The sequence below is a fragment of the Dermacentor andersoni genome, chromosome 1, assembly GCF_023375885.2.
Source record: "Dermacentor andersoni chromosome 1, qqDerAnde1_hic_scaffold, whole genome shotgun sequence".
NCBI classification, from domain to species: Eukaryota; Metazoa; Arthropoda; class Arachnida; order Ixodida; family Ixodidae; genus Dermacentor; species Dermacentor andersoni.
Genome location: NC_092814.1, coordinates 6,975,611 through 7,002,692, shown reverse-complemented (window position 1 = coordinate 7,002,692; position 27,082 = coordinate 6,975,611). Strand labels below are relative to the sequence as shown.

At 48.0% G+C, this 27,082-nt stretch overlaps 1 protein-coding gene and 1 long non-coding RNA gene across 2 annotated transcripts in view; both read left to right on the top strand.

Moving 5' to 3' along the window:
* The window catches only part of LOC129380402 (synaptic vesicular amine transporter-like), a 1,298,997-nt gene that overhangs the window by 30,380 nt on the left and 1,241,535 nt on the right, over window positions 1–27,082 (top strand). The window lies entirely within an intron of this gene.
* On the top strand, window positions 11,209–13,222 carry LOC129380365 (uncharacterized). The gene is made up of 2 exons (XR_008608358.2): window positions 11,209–11,889; window positions 13,092–13,222. It is a non-coding gene; the product is annotated as an uncharacterized lncRNA (long non-coding RNA).

The window sequence follows — 27,082 nt, the reverse complement described above, 5'->3', positions numbered from 1 at the left end:
AAACAGCTGCGTCCAATATGCCAGATCCCTTTGGAAGCACACACAGTGACAGTCAGCACCATCATACGGTCTAAAATGACGGGCTTTTTTGTCTGCTGGTCGCGAGCTATATGCGGCAATTGTTCGCAACGCTGAGCAAGATGACACTTTTCAATGCAGGCTACGCTCGAATAAATGGCGTAGCCGGAGGGGTCCCAACGTCCCTAAATTTTTAGTTAGTACGTACATATATACACGCACATATACAAACACACGCATGAACGCAAATATAGGAGTACGGCCGCCCTCGATCCCTCGAAATAATATCCTGACTACGCCTATGGCTCAAACAGCTGAAAAGTTCGCGTGCAAACGCGCATAACCTTTGCAAGAAAAAGCGACGCAATGTTTTTCAGCATGCATATGAAGTTTTATCGCGGAGACCGGAAGTCAAGCAATGTATTAAAGGGTGTTTAAAGAAAACTTACGCTCGTGTGGTGGACAATTATGTGAGCACATTTTGGCTGCCGAAACCAGACGTATAATGAACGTCGCCAAGTGAACTATCGGGCCCGCAGTTGTGTCAGTACCCGTTAAGCTGCTGCACGTTTTCGATATTGGGGGCGAGCTCCACCACTGGAAAAGCTGGCGTCACCGTCGGCGTGCCGTAGCATCAGCGATCAGGTGGACACAGCGTCCGCTGCTTCAGAAGCGCCGAAGCGAGCTGAAAACGAAAGTTTCAAGTCCCACCTGCGCTGCGGTTCTGATTAAGTGGTGAGGCCTCACCGCTTGACAACATATGAAATTACTCTAATAGGTAGTGGCTGCCTTTGGGGGCGTGCAGCATGGTGGGCTACTGCTCGGTGCCGCAGTGCCGGACGTACGCAACGGAGCCTGGTGTCAGCCTTATTGACACGTAGCCGCAGGGCAAGGAGCTGCGTGAAGCTTGGCTAGCGAATCTTAGAACGGCAGAGAGCCATTGCCTCCGGTATGCAGCAAGCAAAGACGCGTGGAAGATTGCTGCTACGGCGCCGGGACTGCGACGTTCGGTGAGTAACAGAAAACGCGCACTGAGACGCTCGCCCGCGCTCGCTGCCCAGTTAATGTCCTGACGGTTTTGGTCTATGAAATTGTTGATGCTAGACACCTGCAAGTTCACTGGAACGGAAAGGGAGCGGTAAGACGCACATTAAAAAAAGTCATGGCATATGGGCATGTTTGTGTTATGAATTAACGCACTGGATTACGAAAAAGAAGCAGAGGGAAATTGCATGCTGAGAAGACCAATAAACATACAGTGCGACGCAACTTGACAAATAATATAGAAATGTCCAAGAACTTAGAAGAGAAAAAAAGATTGAATCGTGACGACAGCAAATCACAGTTCCGTAGGCGTCGAAATCTCTATAACAAAATTATTTTTGAAAAGGTCTGATAGCCTCTAGGCAACAATGATTGTCAGTGTCAAATGCTGATATCCTGTGGCCTAAAGCTCACGCCATGGTGCGAGAACGCGCTCACAGCGAAAGCAAAACATTGTGCGCGGACATGCATGGAGACACGCAGTCGGTCGCTGCGAACCCGTGCGATCGCTGCATGACGCTTTCTTCTGTTATGCTCCATTTGATTATACTGGCAGCCCGCTATAAGAACATATTTCACATAGTTTACTCGCAGCGTTTTCCTACCTTTCACGCAAGAAGCCCGTTCGGGAGACTCCACCGCGGCGACCGCGCGCAGTGGCGCTCAATGTACATATTCGGCAAAGAGATAGCGTTTGTAAACGATTCTGTGCTTTCAGTTTGCCCAAGTTTATGATATCGACAGCCAAAAACTTCCCTCGTTGTGAGAGTACTTACATAAATGTCCAAGAGGGCTCCCGCATGGAGTTTTTATTGAGCGCCGTAAGCGAAACCGATGAGGAGCGCGCCGCGGTGATTCTTCATACTATAGCATACGCAAGGGAGGCGCTTCCGACAGATGGCGACTCCGTGAGTCTTCGCCCCCAATATGCAGTACAGATCCGTAGATTTAAACGCATTTAAAACGTTCACATGCGCGCATTTTATGCAATGCTTGCTTTTATGATTCATACCGCAAGCGTAACAGCTGCTTCGTAGCAGCAAATCTGCAAGTGAAAAAAGGTTCATGATGCACGAGCTTCTAAATCAATATTATTTAGTACAAGGGAATGGATGAGCAATGGCTGATGGCAGCAGGGGATCAGTGCTTGTTCTTGGAGCCTTGGGAGGCAGAATTCAAAGCCACTGGAAGGGCAAGGGCATTAGGAGTAACAACTGGTTATTTTTATTGCACTAATCACGTAAGATGGCAAACGGGCAAGGTAATTATTCACACATTGCACACTCTAATATGACTACATTTTTCTTTATCTCCTCATACTACTAAGGTTAATTAACTATAACACAACGCTTATTGGGCGTACAAAAATAGTTTTACATTCGTTACGTCGACTAAGGCTGATCGAACCAGCAACATATGGCGGGGGGGTAAGTGCTGAAGCTATTACAGCTACCTCGTCAGCAGGATCGCACGATGGTTTCGCTTGCCACAACACAATGAACACCAGTACATCAATCGACCTTAGATGAAAAATCAGCACACCGCCAAATACTTAAAAAAAACAGAGTAGAGAAAATCTAGGGAGCAGCGGGCGAATTGTACCCGCTAGTATTTACTCTGTTTTGAACACACTGTTCTGGAGCCGCATAGTCAGAACAATTATACAAGCAACACAGCGAATTGGGCGAGTTGGTAGGTTAGCATTCTTGGCTTATATGTGCAGCAGCACACAGACGTGTCGTCCTTTCTTTGTACCGTGTCTGCGTCCCACTGCACATATACACCAGACATTGCACACGTGCCAGCCGTTCGCATTTCAGCGTGTCATCATCATCATCAGTCTGGTTACGCCCACTGCAGGGCAAAGGCCTCTCCCATACTTCTCCAACTACCCCGGTAATGCACTAATTGTGGCCATGTTGTCCCTGCAAACTTCTTAATCTCATCCGCCCACCGAACTTTCTGCCGCCCTCTGCTACGCTTCCCTTCCCTTGGAATCCATTCTGTAACTCTTCATGACCATCGGTTATCTTCCCTCCTCATTACGTGTCCTGCCCATGCCCATTTATTTTTCTTGATTTCAACTAAGATATCATTAACTCGCGTTTGTTCCCTCACCCAATCTGCTCTTTTCTTATCCCTTAACGTTACACCTATCATTCTTCTTTCCATAGCTCGTTGCGTCGTCCTCAATTTAAGTAGAACCCTTTTCGTAAGCCTCCAGGTTTCTGCCCCGTACGTGAGTACTGGTAAGACACAGCAGTTATACACATTTGTCTTGAGGGATAATGGCAACCTGCTGTTCATGATCTGAGAATGCCTGCCAAACGCACTCCAGCCCATTCTTATTCTTCTGATTATTTCAGTCTCATGATCCGGATCCGCAGTCACTACCTGTCCTAAGTAGATGTATTCCCTCACCACTTCCAGTGCCTCACTGCCTATCGTAAACTGCTGTTCTCTTCCGAGACTGTTAAACATTACTTTAGTTTTCTGCAGATTAATTTTTAGACCCACCCTTCGGCTTTGCCTCTCCAGGTCAGTGAGCGTGCATTGCAGTTGGTCCCCTGAGTTACTAAGGAAGGCAATATCATCAGCGAATCGCAAGTAACTAAGGTATTCTCCATTAACTCTTATCCCGAATTCTTCCCAATCCAGGTCTCTGAATACTTCCAGTAAACACGCTGTGAATAGCATCGGAGAGATCGTATCTGCCTGCCTGACGCCTTTCTTTATTGGAATTTTGTCGCTTTCTTTATGGAGGACAACGGTGGCTGTGTAGCCGCTACAGACATCTTTCAGTATTTTTACATACGGCTCCTACACCCTGATTCCGCAATGCCTCCATGACTGCTGAGGTTTCGACTGAATCAAACGCTAGCACGAGGTCAGGCGGCGATGCGTGGCTTTGCATCGCCGTCTCCTCGTAAGCCGGCTTAAAACGGGCAAAGCTGACTGTCTCTTCCCGGCCGTTCTGCAGGAGGGTGGCGGTTTTCGGGGTGCGTTGGAGGACGCGGAATGGTCCGTTGTAGGCCGGGGTTAGCGGTGGTGGGACAGCGTCGGGGCGCACGAAAATTTGTGTTGAAATGGCCAGGTCGGGGGAGCACGAAGAATGTATTGTGGTACGAAGGACGGGATGGAGGTCTTTAACACAGGCCAGGAGGCGTTGTAGGAATTCGTATGGCTAGGCTGGTAGCTGCGTTGATGTAAAGAAGTCTCCGGGGAGATGCAGAGAACTACCATACACCAGCTCTGGTGCTGAGCACTGTAGGTTTGCCCGTAGGAAGTCCCGTATACCCAGGAGCAAAAATGGCAAGGCGTCAACCCAGGTGGACGAATTCAGGCAGGCAGCCAGGGTGGCCTTCAGTTGTCGGTGAAGGCGTTCCACATGATACCTAGTGGTACGGCAATGTGTGGCGCCGAGAATGCGTGAATGTTAATGCGAATAAGAATGCGAATTAATAGACAAAAGAATAAGCTTGTCTGCTTTCATAATACCCATAAAAAAATTGAGCGTCTTGCGTCATTTTTTGTTCACGACTCTGATTGTACAAACTGCAAATGCATACCATTAGAGTTCTCAACTAATGTAAAATATTGAGGCATCATGTTTGATTCTGATGTTACATGGAACATTCATTTTACAGGTATTAGCAAAAAGCTTCGTACAATATCTTGCCTTCTGTATAATTCTAGATAATTGTTCCCCTTTTCTATCTAGAAAGTCATTGTTCACGCACTTGTGTACTGCTATCTTAGATACGGAATTAACATATTTTATCACTGTTCATTTACATGACACGTAAAATTGAATTCTATCCTGAAATCTGTTCTTCGAAATGTTCCATGCAATGAGACCATTCCCCCTAATTTTAAAATCTATTTTGCTTCCTTCAGTTGCCCTCATTTCACGCATTATTCTTTCAAACTGTGGTGATGAAACATTTTCTTAACAGTGATTTTCTTTTTCCTTTGGTTCCTGTCAGACCACTGAGACACCATAATACGTTCACTACCCCGTGGTGTTATACCCGTTTTGGTCGTTATAGCAGAAAATATTATGTTCCTAACGTTTTTAATTCTTTACCCACTGAACTGTACTCGATCTAATCAAAACGGGCACTCACACTGTACCTCAAAACCAATTATTCTCCTGTTTAGTTGTCATTACAGCTCGTGCCATAGTTTCGATTCGTTTCGTTTGGTCTAGATTGGAGTATATCCTTGTTTGTTTCACTTTATATCTTTTGTAGCTTGCTTTTGCTCGTAGCTCGGGTTTGTTTTTGGTAGTTTGCTTTGGTATTGTAGCCTCCTCTTGTGTTGTAGTCTGCTTTCGCTTTGTTTCTATTTTCAGTATAAAGCTTGCTAAACTTGCTTTTCTTTAGTACTTGTCCCTGACTGCCGATTATAGCCCGACAAGCCTTTATGGCTTGGGCTGACCGGTTTTTGAAATTGTACTATTTTAATGAAACAAAGGATATTATTATTTAAAAAATGTGATTCATGCAAGTTAACAGGGAGAACTTAAATTGGCGTCCATGGTCTGTTGTCATGGTGCCAGAACAACCATAGCGAGATACCCACGCAGAAATGAAAGCGCGCGAAACAGTCTTAGCGGGGGTGTCTTGAATGGGAACAACCTCTGTCCAGCGTATGAAGCAGTCGACCATGGTCAGTATACAACGATAACCTTGAGACACAGGAAGGGGGCCCACGATGTCGAGATGAACGTGGTCGAAACGACGGCGGGGTGGAAGGAAGGCATGGGGAGGAGTCTTGGTATGACGGCAGACCTTTGTCGTCTGGCACGGTAGACACGTGCACGTGAAAGCGCGCAGATCACCGTTTATTCCGGGCCAGACGTAGCACTGGGTGAGAAGGCGCTGAGTGGCCCGAATACCTGGGTGACAGATGACGTGTAGAGAGTGGAAAATGGTGCGACGTAGTGGGGCCGGAACAAAAGGGCCGGGGAGGCCTGCTGAGACATCGCACCACAAGGGCTCGGGCGAGCATGGATGGGGCACAAGCCGTAGTCGGAGGGAACGGGGGTTCTCCCGAAAAGCGGCAAGCTCTCTGTCATTCTCCTGTGCGGAAGAGAAGGCGGGCCTCAAGGCGCGAAATCGCCGGGTCTGTAGGCGGTAAGACAGCAGTGATGGACGGGTAGGTCGCCTCATGAACCTGATTGGCGAGCTCCGCCAAGTGGTTGAGGGTGACATCGCCACGAGGAGGAGGCGAATGGGAAAGGCGTTGGAGGAAAATGTCTCGAAACAACGCTGAATGGGTGGGGACCTCGCGCTCCCCGAGAAGCTGACGCATCCGGCGCAGCAGTTGGGAGGGGTGCCGGTCACCAAAGTCCTCCTCCGCAAGGAACTGCTCAAGGCAAGTGCGTTCCGATGGCATGAATATCTCCAGCACCTTGGTCTTGAGGTGCTGATATGGTGCAGGGCTTGTGGGGGCGGAAAGCCCGAGAGCTCAGTGGTAACATTAAGAGGAAGGACTGAGACAACGTGGTATTAGCGTGTCGTTGCCGAGGTGACTTTATTTATTTTGTAACAAAGAAGAAGCGCCGGTTTGCCCGGCGCATCTCCAGCATATGAAATGTAATGAAGAAGTGCCGGTCAGTCAGGCGCATTACCAGCGCTTTACCCACGGGGACCGGTTCGGACTGCTCGTGGGCTTTTGACTACCATACTGAGTTCGATCTCTCTCTTCTTGCGTACCCTGTCAATAAACACCTTGACATTTGGTGGAGAGTGCTGGGTACGACTCCATCAACGCTGGAACTTCGAAGCCAAAGCCTTCAACCATCTCGGCCCATGCCGGGCGATCCCGCGCAGCCTTCTTGAACCATGCCTGACGATCCAGCTCCACAAGCTGCAGTCACGGCACCAACTATCATCTGCCCTGGCGTGCAGCGTCAGCGGGATCAGGACGTCGATGACTGGCTGGCCTCGTACGACAGAGTCAGCGTGCACTACAACTGGGACGATACGCCAACGCTCAACAACGTAATTTTGTACTTGAGCAACGTTGCACAGTTGTGGTATCGTAACCACGAATCCGACATCCCGATATGGTCGGCGTTCAAGACCAACTTCACGGAAGTCTTTAGTCGTCCTGCTGTTCGCAAACTTCAGACCGAACAACGCCTGCACGAACGCGCCCAGCAACTAGCTACACCGAAGACGCCGTTTGTCTGCGCAACAGAGTCGACGATGCCGGAAGCCGACAAGATCGTCGTCATTGCGCTGTGTCAGAGAACTTCGAAGGCAGCGAGTAGTCACACGACATCCGTCCTCAGAATTCGCCGCTGTCTTGGTTGATGTTGACGAGTCGCCTCTAATGCACCAGGTAAAGGAAGTTGCTCGGCAGCTTTCCCTGGTGCCCTTTACGAACGCGCAACCATACTCTCCATTGACACCGGGGTTACGTCATCAAGGATCAAGTCGCCGAGTGCCTGCCAGCGGTTACTCAACCGCGTACCGTCGCGGCGCCCCTGACGTACGCTGACGTCGCTGCAAGGCCGCCCCTCGCTTCACCTGTCGAAGCTGTTGCGCGACCGCCCCCGATTCGCTTCTCACGGCCTGCACCACAGCTACCACGTCAGGGAAATCCTTGGCGCACCGCGGACAACCGCCCAATTTGTTACCATTGTGGTATTCCTGGACACATTGCCCGCTTTTATCGACGCCATATGCTGCATATTTATGATAACCGCCGTCCCATGAGCACTTACTCCCGTCCACAACTACAATCTCCTGTGCCGCCGTATGAAACCCCTGTCCTCAACCATGCTTGTCGTTCCCTATCCCCACGCCGCCGTTCCAGCTCAGCGATGAGACGCCGGCCAAGCCCTCTACCTCAGGGAAACTAAGTGTCGCAGTTCCCGAGGCGAGAACTGCGTCCCCTTCGATTTTCCAAAGGCCTCGACTAACCCCTGAAATGTCATTGAGGTATACGTCGACGGGATTCGAACATTTGCACTGGGAGATACGGGCGCAGCAATTTCGGTGTTACGCGCAGGACTTTGCCGAGGAATAGAAAAAGTAACGAAGTCACTTTCCGGACTGTATCTGAGTAGTCCGAGAGCAGAGCCTGTCGAACCATTGGGAGCGTGCACTGCACGTGTTGTCATCGAGAAGTCGCTTCACGTCATTGAATTCGTTGTGCTACCGTCCTGCTCCCACGATGTTATCCAAGGCTGGGATTTCCTTTAGTCAAACAATGCCATCATTGACTGCGCACGCCGAGGTGGAGTTGTCCTTTCTTGCCGATGCAGCCATGGACCGAGATCCTGTGATGTCTACAAAAATGCTTGTGACCGAAGTTAGTGATATCGCTCCTCAGTCAGCCGCCGTCGTCTCCGTATCTTGTGCATCAGCATATGACGCAACCGTGCTATTCCCGCCGTGTGACTTCTTCGTCCGCTGCCGTTACCTTCCGTTGCCCTTTGTCGTCATCGCTTTCACTGTTGGCCGTGGTATCATGTGTGTGTGCAATGTGTCTTTTCTGTCGAATAATTTGCATCGCGGAGAGTGCCTTGGTTACGTGTCAACTGTGGATTCTTCAATGCTCTTCGATGCTCCCGACGACGCACATTCTACGTCCCTCGCTACCCTCAACAGTGTCAATCGACTGCCGTTGGAGTGCTTCCATCCGTCAATCTCCGGTGATCTGACAACCACACAACGCGCTCTACTTATGAGCTTGCTACGCGAATTTACCACCTCCTTCGACTGCCATCAAATCGGCCGCACCACCACAGTATCGCGCAGCATCGACACCGGTTAACACGCCCCACTCTAGCAGCATCCTTAACGTGTCTCAGCTTCTGAACGCCGCGTCGTCGACGAACAAGTGAGCGATATGCTTCGGCGTGGCGTGATTCAGCCGTCCCATAGCCCGTGGGCGTCTCCAATCATTCTCGTAAAAGAGAAAGATCGTTCTATTCGCTTCTGCGCAGATTACAGACGCCTTAACAAGATTACGCGCAAAGACGTATATCCCCTACCGCGCATAGAAGATGCTCTTGACTGTTTGCAAGGTGCCGAGTTTTTTCCTCTTTGGATTTGCGGTCTGAATATTGGCAAGTCCCCATGGCAGAGGCTGACAGCTCGAAAACCGTCTTCGTCACGCCGGACGGATTATACGAATTTATTGCCATGCCATTCGGCCTACGTAATGCGCCCGCTAATTTCGAGCGTATGATGGGTCGCTGTAACGTAAAACTATTCCAAACTTTTCTATTCCAATTCTGCAATCAGCCCTCCGCGATTGGTCAAAAACATTTTTGGACCACCCCTACTCCACCTGTCTGTCACGCGACGACACGAACACCGCGATAGCTCACCATCTGATATGACGTGTACACATTGATTATGCCGGACTTGACGGAATAAAAGAAAAAAAATGTTATTTGCGATTCGACACATTTTCCTCATTACCCTTCGGCTATTGGTCGAAAGCTTTCGGGCTGCACCCGCTTCACCTGCCTGCCACGTGATGTCAAAAACCGCGAAAGCTCCCCACGTCAAAGTGAAGCGTAAGCGTTAAAGATGCGTTACTATGCCGAACAAAACTGAATTTTCTTCTGAATAGACGCAGGCTGCCTCGTTCCGAAAGGAATAAAAGATGGCTGCCGCCGATCGTTGAGGCACTGGCCACTCGGAGCTGCCGGAGAGCATGGGAGCATGGCTGCCGGAGAGCATTTGCGTATAATAAAACTTTTTGCGTCGCCGTGTAACATTTTCGAGCAATTTCAGCACGTTCACGACCTCGTTCTGCCAAGTCTTCTTTGCTGAGGATCCTTTTCAGCGTCATTCTTAGGCTTCCATTGGATGCCGCCATGATTTTCGACCAGCCACCGCAAGCTAAATAAGGGAAAGTGGACCAGTCGCAGACACGGCACCGCGCTCTTCATCCGGTTATCAATTTTCAGAGCGGTGGCTCGGCCTCATCGAATCCCTTTCCACTTGAGCGTGCTCCTCGCCTCTTGTCAGCCAATTATATAAGACAAGCCGCTCGGCGTAGGCAATGGTATTCGTTTTTCAAGTAAACAAAAGTTACTTCCTATGAACGAGGAGAGCGTTTGATTGTTTGATTGAACAACCGCAGGGTTGTTCAGACAACCCTGCGGGTGACCGCCCGATGCTTGTGTCGGCGGTAACGCAAATTTGACGTCAGGAGATTGCAATAAAAAAATATTGGAATAGTTTCACGTTATAGGGCCCATAGACAGCATCTTGCGCGGTCTCAAGTGGCACACATGTTTGTGCTACCTAGAAGATGTCGTCTTCTCACCTGATTTCCCGACTCACCTCCAACGACTAAGAGAGGTATTAAGCTGCCTTACTAAGGCTGGCTTGCAGCTTAACATAAAAAATTGGCATAGGCTTAGCTTGGCTAAGCCTAGTGGATTGCGAAAGCAATCTTCTGTTGAGGTTGTAGAGTTCCATACTGCTCATCGAACGTGTAGATGCAGCCTCGTCGCCATTTAAAGCATCCATATGGCTTGCTGTCGAACGATCAGGTGTCCCCAAAGTCGTGTCAGCATTGAGAGCATGCATAATACTTGTAGATGTACCCAAATCAAGAGATGTTGAACGCATTCGCCTCCTGCATAATATGCACGCCGTTTAGCTAAACGTTGTTCCCGCTCTTCATCCGTTTCTTCCGCACGCCGCCGCTTCTTAGCTGCAGCACATCGTTGCAGCTTCACCTTATACACATCATCCGACATACTGTGGAGGATTCGCTGGGACGACTGCGACGAGCCGAGTTGGGGGACCGCTTTTCCACAGCTGGCATGACGTCACGTAGAGCGAGCGCCTCCCCCACGGCAGTGGCGCGTGAAGGATTCGCTGGGACGATCGCGACGAGCCGAGTTGGGGGGGCCGCTTTTCCACAACTGGCATGACGTCACGTACAACGAGCGCCCCTCGCGGCAGCGGCGCGCAACTGCAGCATGGAGGATTCGCTGGGACGATCGCGACGAGCCGAGTTGGGGCCCCGCTTTTCTACACGTATTCAGCTTTTCCGGACACGGGGGTTTAGTTCACGTGAGTGCCACCACGTGGCGTACTAACCTTAAGCTTTTCAAACTTCCCGCGGTGTTGCGTGATGACGTCAACAACAACAAAAAGAAAATAACCAAAAGCTATCCCTGCGCATTGAACTTCGTCACAATGCTTGTCCCGCCGGCGTTATCAGTGTTCTTGATAAAGCGTAGCCGCTCGTCGCCTGGAAATGACTTATCATCCTAAGAGCGTTTAGTCGCGACGAGCGATGATTGATTCTGGGCTTGTGATACGGTTCTATTTTTTCTTTTTCTTTCTTTTCCTTTGTTCTTTTTGATGCTACGGAGTAAACAAGCTAGGCTAACCATAGAGGAAGAAATTCAACAAGAGGGGACACTCTTCAGAAACTGGCAACAGGAAACACGTCACGCCTAGTTTCAACAACATCCGTTAGTTGACGCGAGCATTAGAAAAAAAGAATGTGAAATAAACTTCCAGACAACGTTTTATTTTTTTTATTCCTTCCTACTAAAAGTGAAAAAGTTTTGCGTGTAAATGAACTTATACTTTGCAACTTTTTGTTGCGTGGCCTAGCAACAAGCTAGCGGCACACCAGACGTGCGTGCATACGTCATGCGCCAGACAAGCCGCAGGAGTGAGCGAGGCCGGTCGTACGTGCGAAGCTCGTGTGCTCGGCGACCCGTCTGTTTTGGATATAGCCCATTTTTTGGGCTCCCGGCCTTCTCTATGCTTCTCTTGCGTATCGTCTGCATTTCGACACGGCACCACTGCACTACTGGACTACGGCAAGGTGAGAAATTGTGTTTGACAGTGTGCGGCGCATGTTAAGCACATTTAGGCTTAGTTCGAGTGGCGCAGTTAGCGAAAAACAGCTCCGCCGTCCTGGCGCAGTTAACTTGAGTTAATGCCTCGTCCTGGGAGATGTTTGCGACGCTTTCTATGAGCCCCAACATTACTGTAACTTACTTCGGTAGTTTTTCGGCACGCTTGCCGCGCCCGGCTTATTGACGCAGTAAGCGAAAACCGGCTCGGCCGTGTGACGCATTTGCGCGTGTGCATGCGTGTACTACGTCGTAGCGCCTAAGACAGACAAGTGTTCGCGCATTCTGTGGCCCCCAACATTATTGTAAATAACGTCGTTATATTTGGGGTAGTTTAGAAGCACGGTTGCCGCGCCCGGCTTATTCACGCAGTTAGCGAAAAGCAGCTCGGCTGTGCCGCAGTTAGTTTCGCCTGTACTGAATCTTACTGGTAGAAGTTCGTGACGCATTCTCTGACCCGAAAAAGTATTGTAATTTATTTGGTAACTTTTTGGGATATCTTGAGGCTTGCTCGCCGCGACTGGGGTTGTGAAGCTGTTAGCAAAAAAGCAAGCCGGCCATAGTGAGTTAGTTTTGCGTGTACTGAATTTTAGTGGGACAAGTTTGTGACGCATTTTATAGCCCTGCAACAACATATACCTTATTTCGGTACTCACACTTCAAGAAAACGCGACGAGCGATTGCCGAGTGATAACACGGGAGTGTTGCATGCGCCGGCAGGACGCGTGAAAGATAACACGGAGGAGCTCAAGAACTTGACATTTATCTATTCTGAGCGACCGAAAACAGGCTTTGCACCCACGAGTCTGACTTGAGTGCCATTAGAAGGCATTCTGCGAGCGTGTTACATGGTCTGGCTGAGCCTGTGTGTATACTTGGCGTACCATCGTGTCGACTGAGGCCAAGTTCTTTTGGAAACGCGCAGTCACCCTTGTATTTGTGCACTTAAAGTGCAGGAAATAATGCCTGGGAAAGGAGGGGTGCTTGAAAATCGGATGTTCAGATTTTATGGCATTGTTTGGAAGGAGTCTTTGCTGCGAAATGTACGTAAAAGTGAATTTATCTGTAATTCCGCTCATTCACCACTTACGCACGTTTCGCCTCTACACGCAATACTCCTGTTAGGTCAATATACCGAAATGATACATGCTTGTAATTTACTTTCTTTCAGCTGATGACATCCGGTGGAGCATGGTACGGCAACGACTGCTGCTTACCTGGTGCCACAACTTTGGATGAATGCAGGAGAAGCCCGGAACGAGCATTTATATAGAGCAAAATAAACATTTCATCATTTCAGAAGACGTTTTTCGTTTTCTTTATGAAATTGCACCTGACAGATTCGGCGCAGTGTTGTAACGGTCAATCGCAATCATTTCTACTTAATAATGAAACGATTCCACGCCAAGGCCACGCGAGGTTCAGCAGAAGCGAAAAAAAAAAAAAAGAATGCCGCGCCGAGCAGCGGAGCCGGCGCGGCGTGTACCAACTGGTGTTCAAAACGCGCGCGCCCAAAACCGAAACCGGAAGGAGTCGACAACATCCGCTTGGTGTGCTACAGTCAATTCGGCCGCTGGGCTCTATGGGAGTGTCCGCTCTTGTTGAAATTTCTTTCTCTATGGGCTAACCGTCAGAAGCACTCCGTGGCAGCCTTTCTTCAGTCAGCCCACATTGTTAACATCCGAACATCGCACAGCGTCTACGAGACGCTTTCTTGGACGGCTTTTGATTTTGACCTATCGCTTTCAATAAGGTGTCCCCAATTATTTCGCTAGCGACTTTTCTATCCCTACTCATGGGCTACCGCCGCAGCTACAAATCGAGATGTGCTTAAGTATTGAGACGTATACATGGATATGTTGGTTTTGCACCTTCACGCAAAAGTCACACCAGAATTGAGCAAACTGTGTCTGTGTCATCGCAGGGTGTGAAACCGTGCTAGTTGATATTCCGTGCTGAAGTGACTAGCGCAAGAGTGGACACGAGAGACTAAAAAGGCGACAAGGGGAAGCGCAAGCTTCCAACTTCCAGTTGGAAGTTTGCGCTTGTCCTTGTCGCCTTTTTAGTGTCCCGTGTCCATTCTTGCGCTAGTCCCTTCAGTCTGTGTCGTAGTTTGTTAGCATGCTATGGCCGAAGCTGCTCGCAATATTACGTCACATTTACTGGTCACCAAGTCAAGTACACCCTTGGATATGACATATACAGTTGTTGCAGTTAGTTTCCAAAGTAATCTCCTGTGACGGTTATCCACGTACGCGGAGGAAGACTGCTATTTAAAATTATTGTGCAGTAATATATGAGCGATTGTATATTCTCCATCTTATCTACGATGTTGCCGTTCCGCCTTTATAACATAGCCGCAAAGTAAACTATCAGGTACCGGACGCCATAAAGGCTACCCACATATACAGAGACCTCGCGCACAACTCCTGACGACACTTGTATTCAAGAGTTGTACGACTGCCAAGGACATCCTTAACGTATGATACATAACACATAATAGGGTTTTACATGCCAAAACCACGATCTCATTATGAGGCACGCCCGTATAGTGGGGGATTCGGGAATAAGTTAGACCACTTGAGGTTCCTTAACGTGCGCCTAACCCTAAGTACACGGTGTCAGTATTAGGGGCCCAATCCCATCGCTCGTGATCCGTTGTCAAAATTGGAGTCCGGCATGAATTCGAAGGTAGCTGGCCCATGCCGTCGTCCAACTTATCCACGCTGAGGACGTTGATGAAGGGAAGGACTGCTTCTCATCGAGAACGAGGAATATGGGTTCATTTACAGTATGTATTTATATCTTAGACAAGACATACATCGACAGTGTAGCGTGACTCCCAAATGGAGCACGCAAGACGACGCACACAGCAAACAGCATACGAGCACACAGCTCACTAGTACATTTCGAGTACGACGACGAGCACGCAGCTCACGACGACGAGCACCCTCTAGCAGCCGGCAAACGCTGCTTATAAGCACTTGGTCCCCCCTTGATTCCAAGCGGACGGAAACGTTCGTCCAGTCATCGTTCGACGTCACCGTAGATGACCCGCCCTTTTGGAGGAGGCGGGCTCACATACACGTGTTGCACACACACACAGGTGTAATGGTCCGGAGCCGACGTTAGAGGGGCTTCGTTGAACTCTGAGCCGTTCCGGGTAGCACATTGTCTTGCGTCTTGGTCGGAACGCGGGAAGGAGCCCCTGTCGGCGTGCCCGCGACAACTCCCCCATTCATAGCAGAACAGGGCGGCGTTGTCATGTTGCGCACAAAGCCTGTTTCGTCGAACTCCTTCACTCGCAACGGCGACGAGGCTAGAGGTTGGCGGCGGCGTTCCAAGATGAGGTTACCACCGCTGGCGTAAATGGCTGGCAAACTTGCACTGCAGCTGGCCGTTCTTAACAGCGCCTCCATGGCCCGGAAAATCTCGACTGTCCAGTGCTGGCAACCGCTGGGCAGGAAGAGAATGGCTGGCGAGCAAGACGATGGCTTTGCTCTCTGCAACCCCTGTGCACTTGGAATGCCTTCAACCATCTCACAACAACTGGCACAGAAGAGTCGACCCGGCAACACAATACCAGTCAGCGTGCAAACGCCCGGAATCAGCTGTTAACCCACCAGGCTTCCTATCAAAATTTCAGTGCAAGTCACTCAACTGGGAATCCCCAAATTTTGCCCCAAAATTTCCTGCCGCCAAAGCGAGCGTTCACGTTCCTCTTGAGTTCGACCAAACCCGACCGTCGCGCTGCACAAGAGTAATGGTTTACGCAGAATTAAACCGAAGGCTCTCAAACACCAATACCCAAACATAACTTAAGCAGCCTAACTTCGCGAACAGCCTGTTCTTATCCTATCACAGTGGCGTACTTATCTCATGTACTGTTGCCACTGAACAGTCTGGCCAACTCCACAGGTACGTAAATACAATCGCGCTAGCTTTGTGGTCCCTATTCCGAACACGTGCTTGCGTCATACACAAAGTTTTTATCACGCTTACTCACATTTGTTTCTTTAATCCACACAGGACGCGTTCCTTAAACAAACAACCAAACTTGCGTAACTTACGCAACACAAAGGAACCTTCAAACAAATGTGTCTTCTAATAGCTCGTTCCCTGCACGCTAACTACCGAAGTCAGAATGCGGTTGCCCTCAGCACACACGAGCAACCCAGTCAAACGATCTGCTTCCCTCCGTCCGCACAGGACACGCGCTAATGGAACTAAGAGTTCTTAGTGCAAATCAGGCACTCACTGAAAACCTACGCGCTTAACCTTAGAAAATAAAAACAAACACATAAAAAAAGAGGGTTAACTAAAACACACGCGCGTTACCATAGGCCTCTCAACGATAACCCTGACACTCAGGTTACTTACACACACAAAAAAAGAGCCTATCTACTCAGTAATGAACACCTCGCGAGACTAAACCTTTAACTAAAATGTATCTTTCAAATCTCGGAGCTTCTCAAACAAAACATAAACAGAGCTCATACCTTACATATTGAAAGAAACTTAAATCGCGAAAATTATCCGAGTGCTCAAAAATAAAACAAAACAAAATGCTTTACTTCCACGGAAGCTCTCTTGGCCTCCCGTTCCAAATGCTTACGTGTGACTCATACTTTGAGCCGTAGCCGAGGTGGTCGCGGTCCGAAAGCTACTCTGGCTACCAAGGAACAACAAAAGGGCTGACTCACTATCAGCTCCCCCGAGACGTTACAGTCCCCTGCCATTTTGCGTCCTGGCGCCCCGCTTTCATCACGACCTCGATTGACCGCGTCGCTACTCCCCACCTGGTCTCGTCTTGCCACCTTGCGCTCCCTCGCCCTACACGCTGAGCTTCGAAAAGAACGACGGAACGACGAGGAATTTAACTGCCCCGTGCCCTTTGTCCGCGTCCGTGCAGAACATGCTTCTGGGTCTCTCTTTGACCGGTGGCTCGAACGTGCTTGATGCGCACACGTCCTCAGTGACGACCGCACCTTTCTCCGCGCCCTGCCTTTTCGCACCTGTCGCCGTCTTTGGCTTCGCTACATTAGCCACCGCATTCCGATCTTTTCGGCGATTCTTTCTGCGGCGCTTTCTCTTCGAACTCTCTTTCATGCCGTCATCTCGCGCCTCGTGCTGGCCGTTACACATCTCGTCGGCCCGGATCGGTCTCTTACCCGCACAGTCTGAATGATCCTTAACTAAATAATTTCTCTCTTGGCTACCTAGACTGGCGGAGAGCCGCACCGATCCCTGAACAATGCAGTTGTTCTCTCGTGAGCTACGGAGCTCGCCATCCCGAGAACTACTCTCAACTGCATCATCCAGCTCGCACATCACTTCGGCACGCAGATCTGACCTGACATGGGTGCTCGCGTCTGTCAGGTCAGCAGTACTTTCCATATCCAGCTTTAGTGGACACGTACCAACTAGCGCCCCAGGCGGCCCCGGCACGAAGCTAGCGCGTTTTCAATGGAACGAGCGGGTTTTTCGCGAATAACAAAAGCTGCAGGTCGATTATCGAAAAACGCAGGCGACAGACGTGTTCTGGAAGACAATCCACACGATCCAAATGCAGTGATCACGCTATGGCACGTAAGAATTTTGTTCCCACAGCGATTAAAGGTTTAGCAATGGAAGCCTATGGAAACGACGAAAATTTGTACTCGATTTTCGAGGCACGAACGGTGCCTGTAATTAACCTACGACGTCTATCGTAATACGCAGTGCAGCGTATGTAGTCCGGAGACTTAGCTTTCGATTGATGCCTATCTCGACTCTCCACACATGGCGCAACACTGTTCCCAAAAGCGTTTCTTGTAACACTGTCGTGAAAATTCACGTGGTATCTATAAAAACATGAGCGTACCACTGGGCGAAGCCTCGGAAGCCGTGGCCGAGTGGTAGAATCGCGCGCACCTTTCGTATCCCGTCGCGGTTGCCGTGGTTCGATTCCCGCTTCGCACTTTTTTTTAAGCCGCATAGGGCCTAGTTTTGTAGTCTCTCACTAGATGGCAGAATCGCAAAACCCAAGATTTGCTTTCGGTTTTGGTTTTTCCGCAGCACACTTTTTAAAAGCCGCACAGGACTTAGTTTTATAATCTCCTATCAAATGGCAGAAACAAAAAATTCAAGATTTGCTTTCGGTTCCGGTTTTCCAGTGGTGCTGTTGAAATATTATGCTTTCTATTTTTCCTTCATAAAACGTAGCAGTATCGTGTTCATTAAGTCACCGGTTTTATGAAGATGTTATTCATTGGACATCTTAACTAGAAGCTTGCGCATGGCTTTGTGTTATGAAAAAAAAAACTTTCGTGCTTTGGAGCGTGGAACGTGGGAGAACAAAATGGCTATTCTTATTGCGTTCTTCTGGAAGGTCCGTTTTCTTCGACTTTCGGCTGTCCTTAATGGCACACACTCCGAGCGAATCACGTCCACCTGTGCCCCAATGCCACCCGGTGGCCAGTGCCAATCCTATGCAACATTCGTGTGGAACAAAGGGTCTGCTAGGCTGAGTCGCTGCCCGAACGTTAATTATTTCTAAAGATTCATCGAAATAAGAAATGCACCAACTAGGAGAAGATGTGCAGCGTCTGGATTAATAGCTACTGTTAATGTGTTTCCTACAGCCAAGTGGTATCAATCCGTAGGTGTGGCCGTAAAAAACCATTTGAATACATGTCCCGTGCTGTGTCTGCCCCGGTCTCTCTACAAAGAAGCTAGCTTGGCTAGCCGTCAGCATTTAGGATCAACATATGGTGTCCTTCATTCGGTGCATTTGCTTTTAATGCGCAGCATTCTTTGGCGAGTACCCCAGCAATTTGGTAGCAAAATCGTGCAAAATCGTGTCTGTAACGCCAAAAGCTTGACGCATTTCCCATATAAATATATAAAAAAAAGGGTTGGGGTGGCCAACTTGAAATTGGAAGTGGCATCAGCATAAATTTGGGCGTGATACAGAGATGGGCCAAGCTGAATTTGGTAGTGATATGGGAGTGGCCCTACCTAAATTTGGGGTGAAATGTTAGTGAGCCAAGCTGAATTTGAGGCTGATATGGAGTTGGCCCCACCTAAATTTGAGGTGATATAGGTGTGGGTGAGCCTAAGTTTGGGGGAATATTGGGGGTGGGCCAGCCTGGATTTGGGGATGATATGGGAGTGGGAGGACCTAAATTTGGGGGTGATATGGGGGGTGGGCCACCCTAACCATGGGCGTGATATGGGGCTGGACAAAGCTGAATAAGGGGGGGGGGGTAGGGGGGCTAACCTAAATTTGGGAGTGATTTGCGGTGGGCCATCCTAAATTTGAGGTGATAGAGGGGTGGGCCAGGCTAAGTTTGGGGCTGATATGGGGTTGGGCCAACCTGGATTTGGGGATGATATGGGGTGGGCCAACCTAAATTTGGAGGTAGCATGGGGACGGGCTAACCTAACCATGGGGGTGATGTTTGGCTGGGCCAAGCTGAATAGGGGGGGGGGGGGGGGTGATGGGTGGACTAACCTATATTGGGGGATGATTTGCAGTGGGCCATCCTAAATTTGAGGTGATCGAGGGGTGGGCCAGCGTTAGTTTGGGGCTGATATGGGGGTGGGTCAACCTCGATTTGCAGGTGGTATTGGAGTGGGCCAATATAAATTTGGTGGTGTTGTCGAGGCGGGCCAATCTGTATTTGGGGGCGATATGGGGGTGGGCCAACCTAAGTTTTGGGGTGCGTCGAGTGGAAATTTGGGGGACGATTTATGGAAATTCGTGGGTGGACCAACTTGAAAATTAGGGGTTGCCCAATTGAAATTGGGGATTGGGCCAACTCCAAGTTTAAGGCTGGGAGAAAAGAAAATCGGGCGTGGCCAACTTTAAATTTGGGGGTGGGCCAATTTAAATTTGAGGGTGTGCCAACTTGAAATTTAGGGGTGGGCCTATTTAATGTTTGGGGGCGGGCCAATTGAAATTTGGGGGCCCGTTTACGAATAGTTAGACAACACCAGTAGTGTTTCTGCATCTTTTTCATTATCGCAAGAGTACGTGCATTAATAATTGTTACTTAATACTCCTCAAGGTGATCTACCACTCGAGCCTTCCCAGCCCACTGGGCTAATAATGTCACAGAAGTACTCTCACCGTGACAACTGCGACGTTCAATGTGGAGATCACAAGAACAAATCGCAGACCGAGCTGACCGTTTCCACACCAATGTCATCGCTAACACTACTCGCTCGTGCTAGAGGCAACACAAGCTTACAACGATCATAATTCAACTTTCACTCGCACGCTAGTCGACACGCTCTCAGTGCACAATTTCGCCCATCATTGGATAGAACCTTGCTGGATGTTTTACTATCATGTTGCCTCGGTTTTCACGAAGGCCGTCTCCCGAAAAGAGAATACATTTTTGAGATTCACGAGGCAAGCTAGTATATAACTCATACGAAGCAAATGTATAAACGGTTATAGTGATTTTTCAAAAATGAATATAAGTAAATAAGATTTCAGATGGTATTATTTCGACCAGGCATGACAACGAGTTTTTCCCACCTGTCACAGTGATTTGACCGAAAACCTAATCATATTGCTCAAACGTGTTGCCCCAATACTACATGTGCTAAATGCACAAAAGTGCGGTGCGTGGTCACAGCTTCAAAGCCAGTCTATTTTGTGTAGGGTTGTTGATATTGTAGTAATGTGGAGTTTTCTTCTTTATAAGAGCACAAAAAGAAAAATATAACAGATGGTAGCTAAGCGTAAGGTACATTGGAAGATCTGAAACCAGCAATTATCTTAATTTGTGGGTTGGTCCTCTCCACCGGTAGATCGCTGTCCGATCACTTCAAAGAATTTTGTTTGTGTGCAACTGCAGCAAAAACGAAGATACTGCCATTTCATTGCCAGGACCTGTATGCTCTCCACACACACAAGGAGGACACCAGATAATTGGCAATATCAGTTTATAAACTGACATCGTTTTGCTAATTTCAGTGTGGCGTGGTGCCGGCGGACGGAGTATTTTCTTAGTATCAGTCCAGTGTTAGCAGTGAGAAGCAGTTCGGTCTACCATTCCCATGAGGGCATACTTGCCATTGTAGCGCTTTACTGTAGGACAAGTTAAGTGCTAAAAACTTGTTGTGCCTTGTCCTTTCCGCAGATCGTCCATCCATTCTGTTATGGTGACGATCAACGTTGTGTCCGTCAGGCCTCCTCCTCATTTTTAGCTTCACCATCACGAGAGTGGACAGATCGTCCATCCATTCTGTTATGGTGACGATCAACGTTGTGTCCGTCAGGCCTCCTCCTCATTTTTAGCTTCACCATCACGAGAGTGGACAGAGAAAGGAAGCTTTCTTCACAATCAGCCCCAGCGGGATTCCACCACTCGCAACTGCTGCAATTCGCATTCAGTGGCTGGGCATGCTAACCACATCCTTAGTTTCACAATGACTACAGTACGCAGAAAAAGTAGAGCTTTGGTCGCTATCACTACCACGAACCTATGTCAATGCAGATATAATTACGTGCAGGGGCTGGGTATGCTAACTTCTCCGCTACCACCTGCTTCCACCACCTTAGATTTTCCAGGCATACCTGCTTCTTGTTTTGATCGCAGACGCATGCAGGATAAACGCGGATAACTAAAAAAGCTCAGTGCCCTTCCACTCTGTGAAGAAACATGACCTGCAAAGCTGTGTATGTGGGCCCCTTAATGGCGAATTGCACCTCCACCGTATGTCAGCCCCGCATTGCGCTGTCTTCGGGATCGGCCCACGTATGGGGAGTGCTTAACGCCTGCTTCATCTCCGCCACGGGTCTCCCCGGCATGGCGTTACATTCGGGATCAGCCTACGGATGGGGAGCGCTGAACGCATGCTTCACCACCGCTGCGGGTCGGGCCGGTATTACGCTATCTTCGGGATTTGGCTCTACACGCGGACGCGATAGTGGGGAAAGTAGCCCTTAAGAGGAAGCTTTAGCTCTGGTGGTCCTATCTAAATAAATGTAAAAGTTGAATTCGTTTTTCTCGACAGCCACTGCATTTAATTTGACAAGGTTTGTTGCATTTAAAACAAAAACTTAAAATCTAGTGTCTGTTGGTTTCGAATTCTTGATTTAGGTCATCATTTGTTTATTCAATATTGTCAAACATCGCAAATTTTAAGATAACGAAACCATCAAGTTTGGAACTCTCTTTCGGCAATGAAAACTGATGTCACAATTATGTACATTGTATCTAACAGCACATCTAAAGCAGACAAAATTGATATATTACGCATGAATCTCAAAAAATTTAATGATATGGAAATACAGCTTTTCCACAACCCTTGTTCACAACGTGACGACTTCACGTAAGATATAAATCGGCATATTGGATTTGTCCGCTTTGAATTGTCTAATGGATGCTGTTTACAGAACCGCGATATCAGTTCTTGATGCGGAGTTAATAATTTGTAAACTTCGTGCTTGTGTACTTTTCGCACTTCCGAATTTTTGAATATCTTTTACAAAAATTCTAGCCCTAAATAGAAATTCCGCTTGCAATAGTCACTATAATTTACCTTTCTGTCCCGAATCCAACAAATTTCATTAAAATCGGTCCAGGGGTTATCTAAGAAAAGCGTTTCGGCGTTTTACATCTATTTGAATAGGCCGAGTCGGAGTAGGGCCCGTGTTAAAGCTTCCTCTTAACGACTTCGCTGTAAAAAAAAAAGAATAAAAGAACAAAAAAAAAAAAACCGCTGCAGCCATCAATATCGCTGCCTCAGATTTCGTCATGATGGCACCGTCACCATCGGCACGGCTCCATGAGCAGCTACCAAGCTGTTCACTTTCGTTATCTTCCATCCCTTTGCGGCCGCGCATTGTCTTGATGCCAGCGACGCGCTAAATCTGCACCATCATTCCGTCATGCATCGCTTCTGCGACCAAGCAAGCTTTCGGCGGCACACGTACACTGCCGCATTGACACCAAGACTTTAAAATGCTTGCCTTCGAGAAAGCAGCATGAATAAAAATGGAATGTGACTATGTGGCCACGGGGAACATGTTCACGGGGCCATACTATTGATGACAGCATCACAAAAGGCTAGATGTGGTCAGGTTGACTTTACAGGTTTGGAAGCAATGACTGACGGGCTAGTTGCTACATTATCACATAAAGAACAGCGCCTAAAGTTAGCGCAGTTTGTGTGTGTTTCCTCCATTGAGTCCCGTCGTGAACTGCTGTTCTTTCTGTGGCTTTACAGATGTTCTTTTCCTGCGTCAGTTACGCCTTCCAAGAGTGTTTACTTGGAAAAATTTTTTCGCATGGCTCTTACAGAAGCATGTTTAGTCGAAAGTTTTTCGCTTGGCTGCATAATCTCGAGGACGGCTCCAAACTGCTCATTTTCTTTAGCCACATAAGAACCATTATTAAAAATTTATTTAACGTAGCTTTGTTAATTACGCAAACAACTTCTCAACTTACACCGCCCATCTAGAGATTACCAATCTGAATACTCGAATGATAAAATGATGTTAACATTGTTTGTATCGTTTCAATAGTTTTGTTTCGTGCAGTTAAAAGGAGCCGGCATATTGATGGTGCTGTAGACTTCTCATAAAGTAAGTGTGAAAGCTTGGACAGGTTATCTTGGCACAAATCAACTTCATGAGCTTAAGCACATGGCCCAACCTTGCACGTCTGTCTTTACAACCGATTCTCATACATTATACAAGAAGCACCTCAGCGCTACGGCACATCCCACAAGGTGTGTGAGAACATTGTGCGCGCTCCCGATTAGGTTTCTGAGCGTTGGTGGCATCAGGCTCGGTTTCCTGGCATCATAAGGAATAAAAACAGCTTCCTGGAGGAAAGCATTGGGTACATTTTCAGTACTTTGTAACATATGGATAAGCACGGATATGTACGTTAGAACGAAAAGTACTGAAATATTAAGGTGAGGGTTTCGCTGGATGTATTTTAGCTGTCTAATGATAAGATCTAAAGAAAAAAATACTGTGATTTTGTGACAGTTAAGGCTGACATGAAACATGAGCTCCGACACAGTACCCTGGTGGAACTGGCCCCTGGACTACAGGGCTACATTGAACCACGATATGCTGGTTTGATAAATACCAGTAATTGGAAAGTGGTTCGCTCTTGAATTTCCTGTATGTCGGCGTCGCTATGCAGTGTTGGGGGCCCTTTTTAAACCACAAGCATTATGTTTCAGCTAATATTGAAAGCAACTGTACTCTTTTTTTTTTTTTTTTTAAGGAGGGGGGCTTTTTTTAGCGTCTAACCACACTTCCAAAGTTATCAGTTAGTTCAAGATGCGCCTGCATGTGTTTCTAATATCCAGTATGTTGTCACGGATTCAATAGCGAAAGAGCGTTATCTTATCAGATTGCGCGCGTGAAGCGAATACTGGCGTACATTCTCCATCACATTTGACGACCCGAAATTGCGCTGCAATGTACGAGCATTCCAATCTGACGAACCGACGCCTTGGTCCGTAGATCGGAATCAGAGGAAGCACTTTGCGCGCAGCCATCGTTATGTTTGAGTGTTATTTTCTTTTCCAGCGCAAGCTCATCTTATAATGAGTAACATTCGTGACTGACTCTTTCGGAAGTGTTTTGTTTTTGACATTACTACAACGTGAGAGTATAGAGGTGCTCCATCTTCATTGAGTGAATACTGGGAAACGGACTATAGCCTTTTCTTGCGTCTGCGTTTGCACATTTACCGCACCAATTTATTTTTCATAAGTTACTTTTTAATTTGGGGGGCTGTAAAGCACAGCTACCTTTTATTAACACGATGTTTTAATAACACAGAAAATTTAAATGCTTATTAGTCGCTTTCACCTCATGGTAAGGAATTTATATAAAGCCATACTTATGATAATTAAAAGCATATACGTTTGACAACGTTTCATCTGAGTTCCCCTTTGCAAGGTCATGCAGACTTGCAGGTGGTTCGTATCGGGGACCCTCGACATATGTCCAACCTCCAAACAAAGGGTTATTCCGAATGTTTCATTTCAGGAAGGCGTGTTACCCTCCTGTCTTTCATTCCCGTTCGCAAACACACATAAGACGAAAGTGCTGCGTGAAGAGCGTCGTTAGTCCAGGCCAACGAGCTACCGTAACTCACCTCGCCTATATCGCTATCATTTAGGCTTAGATGAGAAATATATATATTTCAAATCGACGCATCACGAACACAAAAAGAGCTGCCCGCGACCAGCCCAGCTAGGTTGCTTTCATTTCGTACTTCGTCGTAGCGGCTAATAGTAGCTCACGAAGCAGAGCACTGAGTGTGGATATGGCAGAGAAGGTGTTCTATATACTGTCTCGTAACCCGTCTAAAATTGCCCGCCGTGCTACTGGCCATTCCTAGAAAATTGTATATGTGACGCCCAGGCATTTGCAACACAGAAACTGATTTGCGATGGGAGAGTCAAGGTGAGGGACAGGGTGGTTAAGGAGATAAAGACACACTATTTTCTGCAGTAACTTAGGAATGCATTAATGAATGCCTTCATTTATTGAGAAAAAGGAGGAGCAAGCATCAGTGGAAGCACGTCTTAGCAGATTGGGAAAGAAGCGGGGGACAAAGGGGAAAAGCTGACGCCCGGGTTGCAGGCGAAGTCGCAGCTTAGGGGCGAGAGAATATAAGCAAGAGTTGGTGAAACCAGTTGAATTCCAGTGTAGATGTGTGATGTGCCGAGTAAATGATTGGAGTCACCGCCCAGCATCCGTCCTTTGCGGCAGTATAAGCTCCCGCTGTTCTTGGTAACAAACCTTTACTGAAAACCAATCTTCGCAATTACTTATTCATCAGCCATGCCTAGCCACGTATTCCTTAGTGGCAGGGCCTGTGGATTACAACTACGCTGTCCCGACAAGTTACGACTATAACATGACGCTTGCGGTTACGGATGCCATACTCGTGACTCTTACTATGCTACTACCATACTGCGCGAATACTGTAAACATGGGTTTACTGCACAAGTTAGTGAACAGACATTTTAGAACCGCGTTTTTCGCCTTACATACGCTCAACGCAAGCACCACTGCAGCAAGTTAGGATGCACGTCCCTTCAAGACAGAGACGCGAACGCAAACATAAGAACGCGTTTGAAGACAGGGTCTTGGGCGTCGTGCCAGACATATCCAAGCCAACAATATGTTAACAATCATGCCGTCGTTTCTATGCAAAGAGGTTATCTACTTAAACTTCTGGAGTGACAGTCCAATCCGCCACCTACGGGAGCGCGTGAAGCCGCCGGGGGCCACATTGTTAGAGAAAAAGGAGCGCGGCCACAGTAAGTGGCTGTGGTATACGCGCGACGCAACCTGCGCTTGCGGTTCTGCGATGGAAAAATAAAATGAAACCCCTTAAGGAAGTATATCAGTGCGCCACTGTGTGTCGCTGTTGTCAAAAATAAAATGCCATGGTGGTGGGTGCCTTGTGTTCTGTGTACAATATGTTGCGAAAACTGAAACACAGTCGTTTCCTGTTTTCTTCATTCAGTAACCTGCCGCGTGCATCGGCACTGTAATGCGCTTTCGTCGATACCTGGTGCGGGCCCGTATTGACACAACGAAATGACCTCGAAATATAGTATCCTTGTGCCATTTCTTTAAAAAATCACTATTTGTGTAAATGAGAGTTTTTGGTTTAAACCTAGAAAACAAGAAAAAAATATTCAACGGTAGGTCTCATTTTTGTCCGGCATTTCAGTTCTAGCTGAAAAGAGCCGGTGAAAGCAAATTTACAATAAAGCTAAGGCGACCCACAATCTGCACGCATCCGCAAGCCTACATGCGCTCCAATGAGAATAACCTGTCAAAGTTAAGGTCATGTGTCAGGTGGCGGATCAAGCAATCTTTACTTTTTTTTTCGTTCTGCATCCGTTCTGCCTGCGTCTGAGGCAAAAACGTGAAGTGGGAAGGCAGATAAACAGAAATTGGTGGAGGCAGGTGGTAGTGTAATGGTTAGCGTGCCCATCTCCCAAATGCAAGATGGTGCATTTGGGAGATGGGCTCGAATCCTGGTGGTTTGTTTGTTAAGACAGCTTTCTGTGCTCTCTGGTGACTGCGAAGCTCAGAATGAGGCGGCAGCCTGACGACAACGGTCGCCGTCAACGCAACAGAATAAGCGTGCGTGCAAGGTCACACCTAAAGCCGAA